The following is a 16,322-nucleotide window of genomic DNA, read 5'->3' on the forward strand; positions in this document are numbered from 1 at the left end:
CTCCCCGAATGAAAGCGATCCTGGCCTCTGGAGGCCATGTTTTATGGCGAAGCAGGTTTATGGTTTAATTTTCTACTGATTTGTTCACCGCTATGCAGAGCACAATGGCCAGGAAAGTGGAAAGCGCGAAACTGGACCATTTGCATCAGTTTCATTAGAAGAAAAACAATTTTCATTATTTATTCTCAGGTTCAGAACACAAGACAATACCTTTCGCAACTGGAGACTTTTATGCGGATCCCCATTTACATGATTTTTGGTTACAGCGACCAAGAGTGGCCATTTTCGGCGACCATTTATCCGCAGGAGGCAAAATGCAACATAGCAGAAGGCTCACAACGATTTTACCGTTACTGAAAAATCGTACGCGTTAAAACTGCGAGATACGTTGATTGTAAAGTCTCCGGGTGCAATAAATAATACGTAATTGCCGGAGCCCCGTCGATGGCCTCCCCACGCGCGGAATACGAATTGCTCGTCAAACCGATATTAATTCTCGCGGCAGATACCTTCGACACTGCGTGATAGCTGATAATAACGGTGATTACATTGGCCACCGACGAGCGACGTCACTTTTCTCTCACGGTGAGAAAAATGGTAAAAATAGCCCTGTCCTTTGGAAGCGGGGCACGCCGCGACTCCCAAATCTCTTCGCAAAACAGTTAACCGGGAATTCGGATAAAAAATTGTGGGATCTCACTCGAGATTTTTCTAACCTTTTACCGTTTTATATTTCACCCTGCCAATTTCTTCATAAATTCATAAAAATCCGCAGTTTAGCCGAATTCGCAATAGGTTTGAAACAAAATCGAAAGAGCAATTTACGCAGGAAAGACAGACAAATAAACAGACATGGTTGTCCGAAGTGTCGGCCGGCATAAAAACAAATTGCGCACGGTTTAATAGACAGCGAACATTATGCAGGGTATACAGACCGAGGTGGAACGATATGGGATAATGAAGTTTGCACACAGAAACTGTCCGTGCCGCGAACTTTCTTTTTCAGCTCTAAATGATTAGCATTCTTTCGTTTGGGGATCGTTACTCAAACAGGATCCCTCTCGGCCGTTAAACGAGGCATCCATGTTTCTTAAGCTGCCAACACCTTCGAACACCTGCGTGCCCGACGATTGATTTCCACGTGGCAATCAACTTGTTAGATCGGCTTTTCGAGATACACGGGATCGAAATGTGTCGCACGTTTTCGACGATTTTTCACGCGGCGTTCTAATGATCGTGCCGGGCACGGCCGCCGCGGCGCGGCGGAACGAACGGCAACTTGTTCCTCGAGATTGATGATCGAACCGTGCCAGAACACGTGGAAAATAATTATCGTTAATGAGACAAACAACTCATTACTCGTCTCTCGGTCGCGGGTAACGTAACTCCAGCTTATTACCTACTTTGTGCTTTCATCAGCGCGCTAATAATGCGCTTCGGAATTCCGCGTTTTATACCCGGTCGTTTCGGTGGAAAACGGAGCAAACAGAATGTTGCATACTCTATTAACAGGCTCGTTACATTCAGCGTAACATTCAGATGTTTTGTACGAACCAAGCAGGTTTTAATTATCGATGTGATTGGTGAATAGATCTGGGATAAAATTGGTCGTATGAACATTGAAAATTGAGATTTATTTTTTTTTATTGAGCCCCACTGAAACCTATTATAGGTTTATTTCAGCTTTAACAATTATACAGTATGCTGACAGTTAGTGTACAATGACAGACTTAATAATCGCTGGAGATGTAGATTGCACACGTTTAAAAATAGCGATGGTAAAATACACACAACTCTTCTAAAGCACAAAGCTACATTTTACCACGTTTTTATTAGCTTGCTTTCTTGTTTGTCTGTTTGTTTGTTTGTTTGTTTGTCTGTTCGGTACAAATTTTGCAATTGGTTTTTTAAATATACACTAGTAGACTTTCTAGTAGACTTTCTAGTAGACTTTCTGTGCGCGTAAAGTTCGGAGATGAAGTAGTCTAAACAGAAGCCCGAGTGAATCCTGTCGTAAATTTGTATTACGAGGCCGCCCACGGCCGGCGCGGCGCGTCGCGAAGGCTGCGAATCGGTGTGGCACGATTAAAAGAGCGCAGGCAGAATAAGATTTCGACGGGTAGGTATAGTCGTGCTCGGTGTAATTATATATGGGAAGTGACGAGTTCCCGATTCGCCGCGAGCTCTCGGCCACGGTTCGGCATCCATCAACGTCGCGCGGCCGGGCATCGGGGCCCCGGAATGCAAGAGGAATCGGTGTCCATCGATAATAACCGTCCCACGATCGGCAACGACGTGAAAAGGTCTCCTTTACCGCTAATAACGTCTTATTAGCACGGCGACGGTGACACATGAAGGATGACCGTAATAAGGCCCTTTACGTTTTAACGTGACAAATTGCGATTGCGCATGCCGCTAGTCGAACGTCCGGCTAGAGAAAGCTCCTTAGGCCGCCTTCAGCGTTTAGGACACCTTCCAGCCATCGTCGTTCTTAACCTATATCGCCTACGTTCGATGCCGACACTGTGTTCGCGTTCCCGTGTTCGAGCACGAGTCGCGTCGCGTTACGATTTTAGCGATGCGAAACCTGATAGGAATTATACCGGCAGTGACACACTGTTAATCGCTCCATTGTGCCGCCCAGTCGCCGGTATTACGTGACTGATTAATACGGTCTCGTTAGAATCGGAGAAAAACCGCGGCCTGTCGCCTGGCTGTCGATAAAACACGCTGGAAGCTGCCGACGCCCTTGGACGGAGTTTATTGTCATCGTGGAGTGCGTGGGACACACGAGAAACCGGTAGAAAAGACAAGATTTTTATGCTAAAAAATTCATTACGAGGGTCGAACGAAAGTCATTGAATTTTTGCATTTCTGTTTGTGGGTAAACGCAATGCAATTTACGCATGGAAATTGTTTTTTATCGGTTAGAGCATTAGACTGCGGATATTTATGAAAACGGAAAATTTTCTGCGGTTTTGTGTTTTTAATAAGTTTACTGGGTCGATAGTAATATAGTATACAGCGCATTCCTTATAGCGTATCGCGCAGAATGGATTACTAATCGTCGAAAGTACTTCACCGGCAAAAACCGTGACACGGGGCAGCTGCATCATCTACTTCCCGGTGGCGTCGAAACAAAGAGCTCGTTGTCCGGCGATTATTTGCTCTCAAATATTGCTGCTTCACACTCGGCACTCAAACCCTTCATATCTCGCCACGGAGACAGCGTGCTTCTCTTGTGCTGGCCACAAGCACGCCGTTCTCATCGTCTTTATTTCTTGTCCTCCTCCTTTTCATCTGTGATAAAGGCGCGTCACGTCTTCGGTACATCTTGTCCGAGGCTTCCGTGTGGTCTGCTTGTTATTCCGCGCGTCGGCCGCCTGTCAAATTTACTGGTTTCTGGGAAATACAACGGTGTTACTGGGACGGCCCCTTGGAAATTTATCTTCTGCCTGGCTGATCAATTTTTCGCACATCGACTCGGTAATCTTTCATCCCAAGCGTCAACATTTTGGGTTTAAACCAATATTGTTGCAAAATTAGACTTGTGTACACATTCAAATATGCTTATTCCGTGAAATAAATTGCTCTGGATCTAAGAAGTGTTCTCCAACGCGCACCACGCTAATGCGCTCGCTCTGCGCTCGGATCGTTAGCCGATTAATCAGTGTTGCGGCATCGTTGACGAGTGATTTCGAAGGGGATCGGCCTGTATAAATTTCCCATCCAGGAAGACACCGCCCGTATAAATATCCCGTTCGATACGGGGTGGGGGGCCTCAGCGGCAGCAACGAGCCGTGAAATGACCGTTCGACGAAACACGCGGCGTTCAGTCGCATAAATTAATGTTCGCTCGCGCAGTCGATCGCTACTAAACGCCGCGAAAGTTCATACGTATCTCGGGGCTTTCGTTCGCCGAGGAGGAGGAGGCATGGTATCGTCAAACGAAACAAATGACCGCGCCATGCGGGGCCGGATCGCGATGCGAAAACGGTACCCTAACTGCTCTCGCCTAGGCTCCCAACGGCGCCGCCAGCCAGCGTGAGATACGGAGTTACGGGAGTCGTTCTCCCTTACATCGTTATCATTTTTCCCATTAGAATTGACGTATCAAAGCCGCGGTGCGTTCGGTCCCCGTCCCAGCCCGGTGAGATATGGGTCTCGTTAGGGGTGGCTGGACACGGCCGAGACCGCCACGCAATTACCGATTTCATGCTACCGTTAATACATCATAAAATCCGTAATAAAGCCCCGGCTAAAACCGCAATTACGCCGCGGCCGCGCTACGGCGGTGTTACACGGGTGTCGCAACCCCCAGAGCGCGTTACAACGATCGCGGCAAGCCGTTCGGCGATCGTCCACAATGAGCCGTAACTCTTGTTACGATGCTAAACGGGAAAATCAATTAAAACCGATGAGATCGGCCGCGTCGTTAAACTGTTAATCTACGCCGCCCCACTTCGCTGCGAAATCGTTCGAAGCCGATCGGTCGGAGATTATTTCTAGACCTCTTTCCGTCTGCCCGGCATTGAACGACGATTTAACTTTCTTTGTCAATAATGTTTACACAATATTTAGAAAGGCGTAATTCGTTCATTTATGGGAGCAAGAGAATGCACATTACGTTATACAGAGTTTTTCTATCTTGATCACCGTGTACACTGATTCTGTCGCAAGAAAATGTTCTCGACGATTACAAATCGTATCCGAAACGGCATCATATTCCAGCAACAGTGTTCTCGCAGCAAGTACTGCGTGTTTGTAAAAAATGCGTCTGGTCTGCGCAGCGCAGGGTCTTTTCCGCTTGATAAGGAATTTTACAGATGCACGTGGCAAATACGGAGAACAGAGAGAGTCACGTGAATTTACCACGGCGCTCGACGTGTTGAGTACTGTAAACAGATCGTAAAACCGGGATTTTGCAATTGTAATTCGTACATGCTTCTCGATTTCCGTGTGATCCGATCGTGATTTCTGGTTCTACGGTGGCTGTGTAAGAATTTCTTGCCGGGTTCGTGTGAGAGCCTCGAAAGGATTGTTCAGCGAATGATCTCATTGGAATCCTTAAATGTCTTTGAGCAGTTACTTTTTAACCCTTTGAGTGCAAAGCAGGGAATCTCTTATCCTTCGTCTGAATACGGGTTGTCTCGGAGCGAATAGCACAGCGGTTGGACAGAGAGAGAGAGAGTGTACAATGAAAGATCAAATTCATTGGTCTCGACAGAGTGTGTCCAGCCCGTTTGTTTCTAATTAATTACGAAATCGGAGAAGAGTGGCGTAGCTCGTGACCCTGGAATTTTCACGGGAAACGCATTAAATCGCGTAGCTCCTTTCCGATTCATAGGACACGTCCCGCCAGCGTGCTTCCGGATCCGCATAAGGTGTTAAAGCAAGAAAACACCTGCGCGCCTCCGAATCGGCTTAACGAGTTTGCGCGGGAGCACGCGGTAAAATGCAAATCGGCTGGTGGCCGGGTTGCTCCGTTTCATCTACGTCTTCATTCGTCATTCGTCGATCGTCCCATCGTCTGCCGAATGAAATTCCAAGTCAGTTTAGCGCGTCCACTTTTTTCGCACTTCTGTAAACGACGCCGCTGAAGCCGAGGCGAAGGGAAATCCGGCCGAGGAGCGTTCCCTTTTCCGTTCGCGTCGCTGCGCGACAAATACAACGTTCGTATCGCGATTTTTTCGCGGTCGCGGCGCGAAACATTCGCCGGACAATGTTCGGCGAGCTGGCCACGCACGTTCATTTGCAACTGGAGCGAATAATAAAATGGTGAACGGTCGATACGTGGATCGAATCGCATGAGGCTGCGCCGTAATCGACTTTAACGCGACGACGAGACCGGCAACTTCCGAGTCGGATTCGATGCGCGCGAGGCTTTCGTGGTACGTGGCCACGAAAATAAAGGAATAAAAGAGAAATGTCATCGAACGACCGGATAAGAGGCCGTATAAGGCAGTGGCGGGTGTTGTAAATGTAAATGGAGGTGGCCACCGCCCTGTAAGGCCACGCGCCTGTCATCGAGACTGCTCATTTTGTCCCTTCTCCGTTCCCCTCGATCTTCTTCTCTTCGTCTTTCTCTTTCTCTCTCGCACGATCTCGCATCCTCTTCCCTTCCACAGATTTTTTTGCTCCGTCGCTTTTTCTATCCCCCGCCGCTGCTTCCGAGAGAAAACCTCCTAAAGGATCACGTGCCCTCGGACGATCATCGATCTCTCCGACGACCGAGAGTAAATTGACTTTACGCATCCCTCGCCGGAAGACTAGATACTCCGGTTCCGAGGAGAGCCGAGTGACTTTATCAATCGGGGAACAAGGCCACGAGTGGAATCTCGATCGTGACTGCAATCTCTCATTCGACCGTTTCTTTATAAAAAGAGAAAATCCGCGAATGTTCAACCCGAAGTAAAAATTTCGACAACTCCGAGAGGCAAATTCTGTGCGATTTGACACGGTGCGGTTCTCGGTACCTGTTTCCCGGAGGCCGATCTCGCAACAATGCAGGTCCGATCGAAGCTTGAAATCGCCAGGACCGTTAGTATCTCCCGACTCTCTTCGAAACGTCGCGCGTTGGAGCGAAGGCATCGCGAAGGGTCTGCGCGGCGCGGCGGTAAAAGTTACGAGAGAAAACGCGTGGCGGAACGAAACCGCCGATACACGGTACCGTCCTCCGCAGTACGCCGCGCCGCGGTAAGAGGTTCTGAAAATGTCCGATCACGATGCACGATAGCCCAACGCGTACGGAACGTTAAAAGCCGGTTTTACGGTTATTGCCCACCGGTGCGGACGTTTTTTCCCCGTCCCTCGATCCCTCCCCGCGTTCACCGGGTGTCCGGGCGTTTTATTTTTCGTTTTCTGAAACGTCCGAGCGTGCCGGGGGTCAGAGTTCCACACGGTAGCGGGGGCCCCGGCCCGCGAAACTATTAGTTTCTTGATTAAAGCCTCAGTTAATGCACTATGACCTCCCTAACTTCCTATCTTTATAGTTATCTTAGACTCGCGCGTGTCCGTGGCTATCCGCGCGCCTTACGCGCGAACGGACGCGCCATTACAGCCGCATAATTCTCGGCTTGGAAATTGTCGTGGGCCTCGATTAATAGTTTTTCCTTTTTCCGCCGCATACGATTGCCAATACCTAGCAGAGACTCCCCAACGCCGACTCGCTTTTACGAAGGGTGAGTTCTGCCGAGCTGTAAATTCACGCGATTCCAGCATGCTGTCCAACGCTTCGGGATGAACATACAGGCCTCGGAAGTGCAATTAATTATTTACTGCTGCTCAGGCGGACCTTGTTAGCGTTTTAGGAAAGTTGTAACCGAACGTTATGCTCTTATGCTGCGTACCAGTCTTAAGATTTCGAACGTTTCAAGACACAGTCTCGTCTATGAGATTTTATTCAACCCATGCGGCAAGTAGAATCGTCCAATGTTGATCAGACAATTTTTCCCCCGACCTGACACGACACCACTAACCTCAGCTTACAAATTCCTCCAATCAATGCCTTCGCGCGGAACGCATGAAAACACTCGTAAACAATTTTACCACGTTTCTCACTCGCACAGGTAAATTAATAGATTTGCATTCGATTAGCGCCAGCATCACGCAGTTTATTAATAGCCGTCGAGGTAGAAAAACTGCGTCGGGAATGGATCTATTCTTATGTCCAGCCGGGATTGTTCTATTCCCAAGTCTATCAAATGATCGATTTTCATTTGAACATTCCATCAGTATGCGCAAGATAGACAGGTTTTCGAAAGTGCACGTCCATCAAGCGTAACGAGCTCCGCGCCACTAATAGAACGCGAACATTTTTGCCCATTCATCCGCACGCTTCTTTCTTTTCTTCTTCGTAACCGCGGACGATCGAGACCACTTTTCCTACCAATAATACTTCGGCCATCGGCTGCACCGGTACTTTTTCGTCTTTTTTTTGCAACTGGTTTTCGCGCGTGCGTACCGTTTCTATGGCGTATTGTAAAGGGGGATAGAATGTACACGGTGGCACCGGTGCCGATTGCAATTGGCACAAGGCTGCGTGTGCGTTTTACTTGCTCTCGGCCATGGTAAAAGTATTGAAGGCACCGCCGGCACGCGGCCGTTCGTACGCTTTTCATTACCATTCCGATCGCGCCGCGTGATCGAACGCCGTCGATCCTCGATCATCGTCCCGCAGATTTTCGATTGTCCATTTACTCGCATTACATCACTCCCGACCACCTTTTCGACGATTTATTCCGAGTCGAAACAGTGCAGCGATGCTCCTTCTATCGTTTAACCAAAAAGTGACCATTCAAAATGACCAGAGTAAAATGAAATCTTTGATTAACGGAGAACTTTTAACCACAACGGAGAAAGATCGATAAGAACACAGAAGAATTCAGAAGTCGCCAGAGGAACATTTAATGCGGAATTCAACGGGAAAGAAAAATGTAACCTTGCCTGTTCAAGCGCTTTAAAGTCAAACGTAAATCGAGGAAAGAGTTGTCGATTGACTGGCATCGATTCAGTCGAGATAAGGGATTGAAACGGGTACACCCACGCGTATAGAAAAGCGTACTGTTCGTGACAAAGCGGTCGAGCACACAGGCGACAGGATATCAGGTCGTGGGGGGAATAAATACCGGTCGTACATTTCCGGAACGTTAATTATACACATCCACGGGTGGCTCGATATATATATACATATATATCTGGAGGCCCGTTTCGCTTTATTACTACGATATCAAGGCGCGAAATTATTCCACGTCAATTAGCGTGATTTAGAATGTAGCGACGTGGACGTAGCTAGGCGACGCGAACCCGATACGAAATTTACGACAGGTGTCCGCGAGAATGATAGCCTTGATACGACATTTACATTTCCTCCGATCGAGAATTTGCATAGAGCTACCGGCGAAGCCGAGGTTAATCTGTGATTATCGATTCCCGATGTCTTTATTATTATATGTCGCACGTGTCAAGGCGAGTAGTTTGTTGTGGCGGGGCCGCGAATAATGCACGAACGTTTGCGTAATGATTTGTCGCCGGCGAGTAATTCGGTTTCGAGCGTGGTCTGGGATCGAGTTGTTATTCTAACGAGAATTCTAACGGAGAAATTGCCAGATCGTTTATATTTTGTCGGGGAGCATTTCAGGAGATGTACAGAATTCGTGAAAAATTCGAGACGATGTTCCGAATCCCTCCTTCGATGTTCCGAATGTTCGAAATCAGTGATTAGATCCCTACAATTCCGATCGATTGCAATTTTTGAAAAAATTTCTTTTCACATCCTGCAGTAAACCAATAGCTCTAGCTTCCCAAAAAATCGGATGATACAATATGAAAAAAGTTATCGTCTTTTTTAGTAACTGTACGTAAAATGTAATAAAATCTTGAATTTGGAAACAAAATGGGAAAGAACTTATACGCACACGTAATAATAATAACTAAATTGGATCGTTACGCAAATGAAAAATCGCGTACCATTGCTGCTTGCATTTCCAGCTCGCATCGGTGTGAATAAATGCAACAGGAACGCAGTTCGTGTGTGGCCCAGCAAAGTTAGAATTACTGAACTTGCTGCGCCGCCGGTCAGTGCATCCGAGACAATGTGCGGACAGCGTCCGGGCGTCACGATATCAATTAAGTAGAGAAAACTGTTTAAGCGGGTCCGGCGACGGCTGATTATAAGCCGTGATACATAATGATAGCCAAGCTAATACGCCTAACGCAACGTAACGCGCGGAATTACAGGCTTGCTCGGGTGCATAGCATAGGTGTCGCGTGTAATACGGTTGCACCGCCCCGGGGAAACGAAACGTCGCAGATCGGCGCCAGTGAAAAGGTGTGTATATGTAGGGTAGTTCGCAAAAGGAATAAAGAACGCTTGTGCGCGAGAGAGTTGCACGGATAGAATCCAAGCAATTTAAATGCTCATCCCGGGGAACGTTCCAATCCAATCTGCTCGCGGCCGAGAACCACCCCGCCCATTCGTGTCTCGCTTCTCGTCGGCGCGATAATAATTCAGGCTGGGGCAAGGCAATCGCCGCGGCCACTGTAAACACAGTCATTACGCCGGTATTTAGATGATACACCGCCGGCATCCGCGGCCCGAGATCATGCGTACTTCGATGCACTTCTGATTGGACGGACTGACACACCGGGGTACGTTGTCTCAACGGGGGACAATCGTTGTCGATCAAGGGGTTGATAAATCAACAATTTCCGAGTCGATCGCAGTTTCGGTGATGTTTCCAGGATGCTGGGCCGACAGTAAAAGTGTTAATTGCTTTAACTATCCTGCGGATTTTCGTGCAAATTACCAATTTTGCAAGCATTCGATGAAAATCGATTTGCACAATCCAGTCAAAAAGAATTTCTCGATAAAGATTGCTGTAGTATTTCGAATTTTAGAATTTTATTGTAATTTTTTAATGACCATCTATTTAGAGATTGTTTGATCGTTTTTGGTTCGTCGGGTTCGTAAGCCACGTCGAACAGTTTTAGGTCTGCGAGCCACTTAAGCTTATGAAGTGTTCGTCCTCCTTTTTCGGCGGTAACGAGCAGACTGATAGGGCGGTAGCTGTAAGGTATTACAGAAGGAGCGGGTCGATAGGTTAGCGTTAATCTAATTAATCTTTACGAGTGTAATTAGCTTGCGATTGGTCCCCCCCGTCGAATCACGGAAACCGTATGTTACGTTACCCGGTGAGTCGACCGTTCTTTTATCTTCACGAGTAGCGAGTACACGGGTATCCCATTTCGAGGCAGTTTGGTGATCGCCGGCTATACTTTTTCGCTAAGTCGCGATATCCTTTTTGTAATTGCACTTAATACGCGCGGATCCACGGCGCGGCGTGAAACCGTATCGACTTTGATCCTCTGAAACCACTACTATCTTTCAATATGCTAATTGACTAAACATTAATAACATCTTTAATGAAATAAATCTATTCTGCACTCTAGTGTCTACGAAAACATGAAAACAAGAACATGAAAACAAGATTCCAGTAACACGAGAGTCTCAATTATACATCAATGAAATTCTCCATCCCCTAAACATTAAACACGCGCAAAATAAAATATCTCACACCTTGAACAGTCTGTGTGTACAATATCTCCAGTTTATTTAGATGCAGGCAGATCGAAAATCCCCAGCTCCAGAAGGCAGTATCGTTAACCGGGCTAATCTCCCCGACGCGTTCCCGAGATTTTTTAATTAGCGGTGCGCGATAATCGAGGTGGATGGGTCCGCGGCGAGTAACACCTGACTTAAATTGCGTCGATCCATTAGCGTGGCGGTCAGGTTGAACCGTCCGGGGAATTGATAGTGTCGCCACGTGACTGTTCGAGGGGACAAAAACGATCAGGCGTTTACCGCTTTGGTGGTTCTCGCGTTTTATGGGGTCCCCGGGCGCAGATAAACGCTCGCCGCTTTCGTCGCCGTTCGCGCTAATGCGAGGAGAGCCTCTCTTTTCGGTTCGCGTGTTTCGAATAGCTGCCTCGGCTTTTTTCGCGTATATCAACGGCCCCGGATGCACACGTGGCCGGTGCGTTTGAATTACATTTATTGCGGCCGGGATAATCGGGCACGTCCCGCGAAACCTGTACACATACATACGTACGTACGTTATGACGAAGACTCCGGGACGCGAAGATGGAACCCTCGTAAACTTTTACGGGCGTTTAATCTTCGGGAGCAATTAATTTTACGCGGTCCGGCCGAAGGTCGCTTTCTGTCGTTCTGGAATTCGTGCACCGACCAATTCGAGTCATTTTTTACGGCTCGACAATGTTGACGAACTCTGAATAAATCTTTAACAAATTATCATTATCGACTAGACCTCCCCAACGTCAGTCGGTAGACAGTCAAAAGTAGACTGCGGAACTTTATGCAAAATAAAAATTGTATGCATCAACAGCAACAAACAAGGTCCAAGTAATGATTTCTTTCACATTCTTTAATAATGTTCATAAGCTGTAACTCATACATTGATATTCTTAAATTTTTTTAATCTGTCCACTGTTTTAAATTACGGCTACCCATTTCTGTCACAAATGCATAAAATCCGCAGTCTACTAATAACTCTTCAGCAAAGGGGTGATCAAATATTTGTAACCACAAATTCTGAGGATCTGTTGAGAGTACTCCGAGCGTTTTTCGTGCAACTCTCCGCTAGCTCTCTCGAGATGCCGTGCACACTGACGAATTTGACTCTCGGGAGTAACACGCGATAGTTCTACTCCCAGATGGACACGTACTACCTTAACGCGTGCATGTATCCTTGATCAGCGAGCAAGCAAGCGAATGAGCAAGCAAGCAAGCGAGCGCTCGCGATCAAAGTAAACGAGCTATCGGTCGTGGAATCGGAGCTATTCGAGCGTTCCGAGGCGCGAGTCAAAAATAGTGACTGACGCAAGATCATTGTCCGTGCGAGCGCTGATCCGAGATCAGCGTTCCTGACGAAAAAACGCGGAGCCCCAGGTATTTATGCATAGAGGCTCGATACCGCGGCGGCGATCGGTTTTCTCACGGTGTCCGGCGTGCCGACGACTACGAGGACGCGGACGAGCAACGACGAGAAGAGCCTGGCCGACTAGAGAGGGTGATTTCACCGAGATGGATTGGACGCCTCTCGGCAGAGCCTTCGCCACGAGGGTTGACTGATTTGTGTGCGCAAGGTCCCGTCACCTTGACTTTACTTAAATGGGAATAAACGACACCGCTTCCACCGTAGCCATCTCCTTCTTCTTCTTCTTCTTCTTCTTCTCTCGTTCTCCTTCTTCTCGCTCGATCTCTCGCCTCCATCCTCTCATCCGTTCCTCTTCCCCCGACGGTTCCACGATCCTCGGACACATCAAGGACCAAGGAAGGGAGAAATAGAGAGCAGCCGAGGAGATAAGCACGCGGTGGCGCAGGTGTAGAAAGGCGTCGTCGTCGTTCGCCGATTGCGGAATAATCGGTTCCCGTGTGGGAGCCCGATACAACGGACGATACCTGCCGGTAATAGGAAGTCCCGTGGCTATGTGAAATGTAATTTTAAACACCACCGAGCGAGATCCAGTTGAGAGATCACCGCCCGAAGATACCGCTCGCTCCTACCCGCTTCCCCTTTTATTCTTTTTACACCTGCACCGGAGAGCCCCGGGGTGGATGTGCTTTGATTCCGCTGAAGATCGTACAGTCAGTCCGAACATCCTGGAATGCTCCGATATTTAGCTACCAGCCACTGACAGCCACTCTTACTATGCGGGTTCTAAGAATGATCTTAAGCAAGAACGTGTAACACGTTAAAATTTAAAACAGGAATATCCACGGTAATTCGCATCTCCGTTAGCACTCCACATTCCGCGAACATAATCTTACCAGGCCCTTGAAACGTTCGCGGCGGGGATATTTTTCCCGCGGGCAATCGTACAACGCGCCGCGGGCAGTCTTTCATCAATCAATTATAGTACAATTGATTGGCTAATCATAAATAACTACAACGCATTCGTCGAATTCTCATTACAAGAATGGGATAGAGTGCGACGGCCACAAATCACACGCTATAGAACCACGCTAATAAACGCGGGGAAAACACGGCGAAGGCCTCGGCGGCACCGTCGTGCGGAACGACAGGAAAGCTATCAACCTTTCGGCGATAATTGAAAAGCTACCCCGCGAGCTGTAAAACGCCGCGCGGCAACGCTGAGGGCTGCTAACCTTTATTTGCGATTATAATCAGCCGGCAGCCGGGCCATCAGGCGACTTATGAAATTTTCCATCTGATTGTCAGTACGCGTTCGCGTCGCTTTTAATTAAAGATCATCGGGTCGCGGAAAGAAAGACAAAGGGAGACGTAAAAAGAGACAAACATATAGATAGAGAGAGAGAGAGAGAGAGAGAGAGAGAGTAATTAGCGTCTGACGATGGGAAACGCGCGATGTGAGTCGACGCATTCCTCGATCGCGAGGGATCGAGGATGAGAATCAGGTGGGGGAGGATTAGCCGCAGCTTTTTACTGATAATGTATTGTCGCGGAACAATGAGCTGCGAAGGAGTGATTTAGAAGCAGCCCATCTTTGCGAGTCACATATCGAGACCTGCTGCGGGAACGATACACCTGCGCAAATCGGTTTCCTTATGCGTTTCCAGTAATTATTTCTGGCATTGTGTGGGCCGACTCATTAATTCCACGCGGTCTGCTACTCGTCGAAGGTTTATCGTTAATGACGGACCCGGAGGAACGCGTCACCGCCGTTAAAACCACTCGCAAGATTGAACAGGAAGGTGTTCGCGCGGGGGTTTAATTTAATTGCTCTCAATCGCCTGCGTTGGCTCCGCGATTGTCCTGCCACGCGTTTTTCTCACCTAAACTGTGGGAGGAGGCGAGTCTCTGCGATGAAAGTTGGATTCTATAGTTAGAGGACTTTTCACGCGATCGATTACCGAGAGAGTGTTAGCTAGAAATTGATAGTTACCTCGAGGAAAGTAAGCAAGCATCTTAAACGCCACCCCCATATTCTTCGAGTGCTTTCAGCAAAAATCGATAAATTTCGAAAAATGTCGGAGTATCGAGTCACAGAGTATGTATCAAGTCCATAAATCCTCGCATAATGGAGAGTTCATACTCGTGAAGAAACGGACAAGAAAGCTGCTCGCCGCAGCGTTTCATCGCCCGGTGTGCGTAACAACACAATCCCCACCGGGGTACAGACTTCTTTCATCAATCGGAACACGGGGGTCTCGTTGTTCGGTTGTCATCCAGCTAGATCGAGGGTTCGAGGAGACCGAGACTCGGCGGGTACGGTAAACCGGGTACGGTATACCGGGCCGGGTTCACCCGCTCCGGTTTTTTCCGGGTAGCTAAATGGAAGAACGGTGTTACGCTCGGTGGAAGCGGTCCGCGAACGGTGGTTAGTCTTACGTATATACGCGTGCAACGACAAAGGAACGAGAGCTTCCGCCGTGGCTCTTATCTTCCTTGCGTACCCGAGCCGATCCGTTAGATCTCTTTCACGTAGATATGCCCGGTGCTCCCTCTTTGGCCTTTAGTTTCCTCCTCCGGGCTCGCCTCGCACACTGTCCACCACCACCACCTCCTTCTTCTTCTTCTTCTTCTTCCTCCTCCTCCTCCTCCTTTTTTTCGGCCTCTCCTCTTCTGCTTCTTCTTCGTTTCGATCGAGCCTGAATACCTCCACGGGTTTGTCCCACCCACGAGACACCCACTTCGGCATAACTTTTGAGCCTTCCGGCAATGCCTGCTTATTGTCTGGCATTGTTGGCCGGCGTTTTGCATTCCGCGCGTTTCGAAAAATATCCTATGGACGAGCGCACATAAGCGCGGTCATGCAGCCGCGCCGCGCCGCCCCGGTAACGTGATATTACGGATAATTTATATTGACCGGAAACGCGGCCGTTTCTTTCGCCGAACCCGTCCTCCGGACACGTTTGTGGGTGTTCGGCATTCGGAGAAACGCGAGACCTCGATCGAGAGAAGATTCGGTTCTTTGGATGCAGGACATCTGGACTAACTCGGGATAAATCCGGGGCGATGCTGTTGCACCACTTCCTGGGTCCGAGGAAGAATTCTGTGTTGCGAGTCGCTGCTTTTGGCGATGTTAGCGACGTCAGTACTAATCGTGTAAATTAATCTTGATGCCTCTTTCAATGTTTCATCACTGTGTTCTTAAAGAATGTAACTCACTGTAGGATCGTGACCATAGAGATCTATAACAACGTGGCTGGCCGCATTCTAAAAGACAGAAAATTCCGCGGGTTTCCCACGCTCGAGCCCTTTTTCCCATATCACAGCTCGCCGCCTCGCGGAAAGAATCATCTCGGCGTCATTAATAGGTTCATAAATATCGATTGGCAACGTATACGGCGAGCCAGCCCGGTGTATCATTTGTTAGCGGAGCCGCAGCTGCGAATCGGGAGCCAGCCGATCGGTTGTGTGTCCGGTGTTGTATAAAATAATCGCGTGTGCAGCTCCGATCTTCTCCGTATAGGCGGCGACTGGTTGAACGATCTATGACAGCCGAGGGAGAAGAAAAAAAAAGGCGAAACGTTCGATCGTCGGACATTGCGATCGTGGCGAGGGAGTCGCGAGGGGGAGAGGCGATCTCACGAAAACCGGCGTCGGGGCATGGCGCGTAAGAAAATCGCGGCTGCGATCGCGTCTGGCTAATAGCTTTTTCACAGCGCTTGTTGTTGCTGAGTGTTAGGGACACGGTCGCGCGAACGGCCTCCCCGACAATGGGCAATAAGTAACAGCAGATATCGCATCTCGGCTCTACGTCCTTCGGGCTAACGAGACCGTTCGACGTCGTCATTTTCCACCGGCCGTTCTCCG

General features: G+C 48.5%; 1 protein-coding gene across 1 annotated transcript in view; it reads left to right on the forward strand.

Moving 5' to 3' along the window:
• The window catches only part of LOC143208072 (uncharacterized), a 417,089-nt gene that overhangs the window by 301,098 nt on the left and 99,669 nt on the right, over positions 1 to 16,322 (forward strand). The window lies entirely within an intron of this gene.

This window comes from Lasioglossum baleicum, chromosome 4 (genome assembly GCF_051020765.1).
Source record: "Lasioglossum baleicum chromosome 4, iyLasBale1, whole genome shotgun sequence".
NCBI classification, from domain to species: domain Eukaryota; kingdom Metazoa; phylum Arthropoda; class Insecta; order Hymenoptera; family Halictidae; genus Lasioglossum; species Lasioglossum baleicum.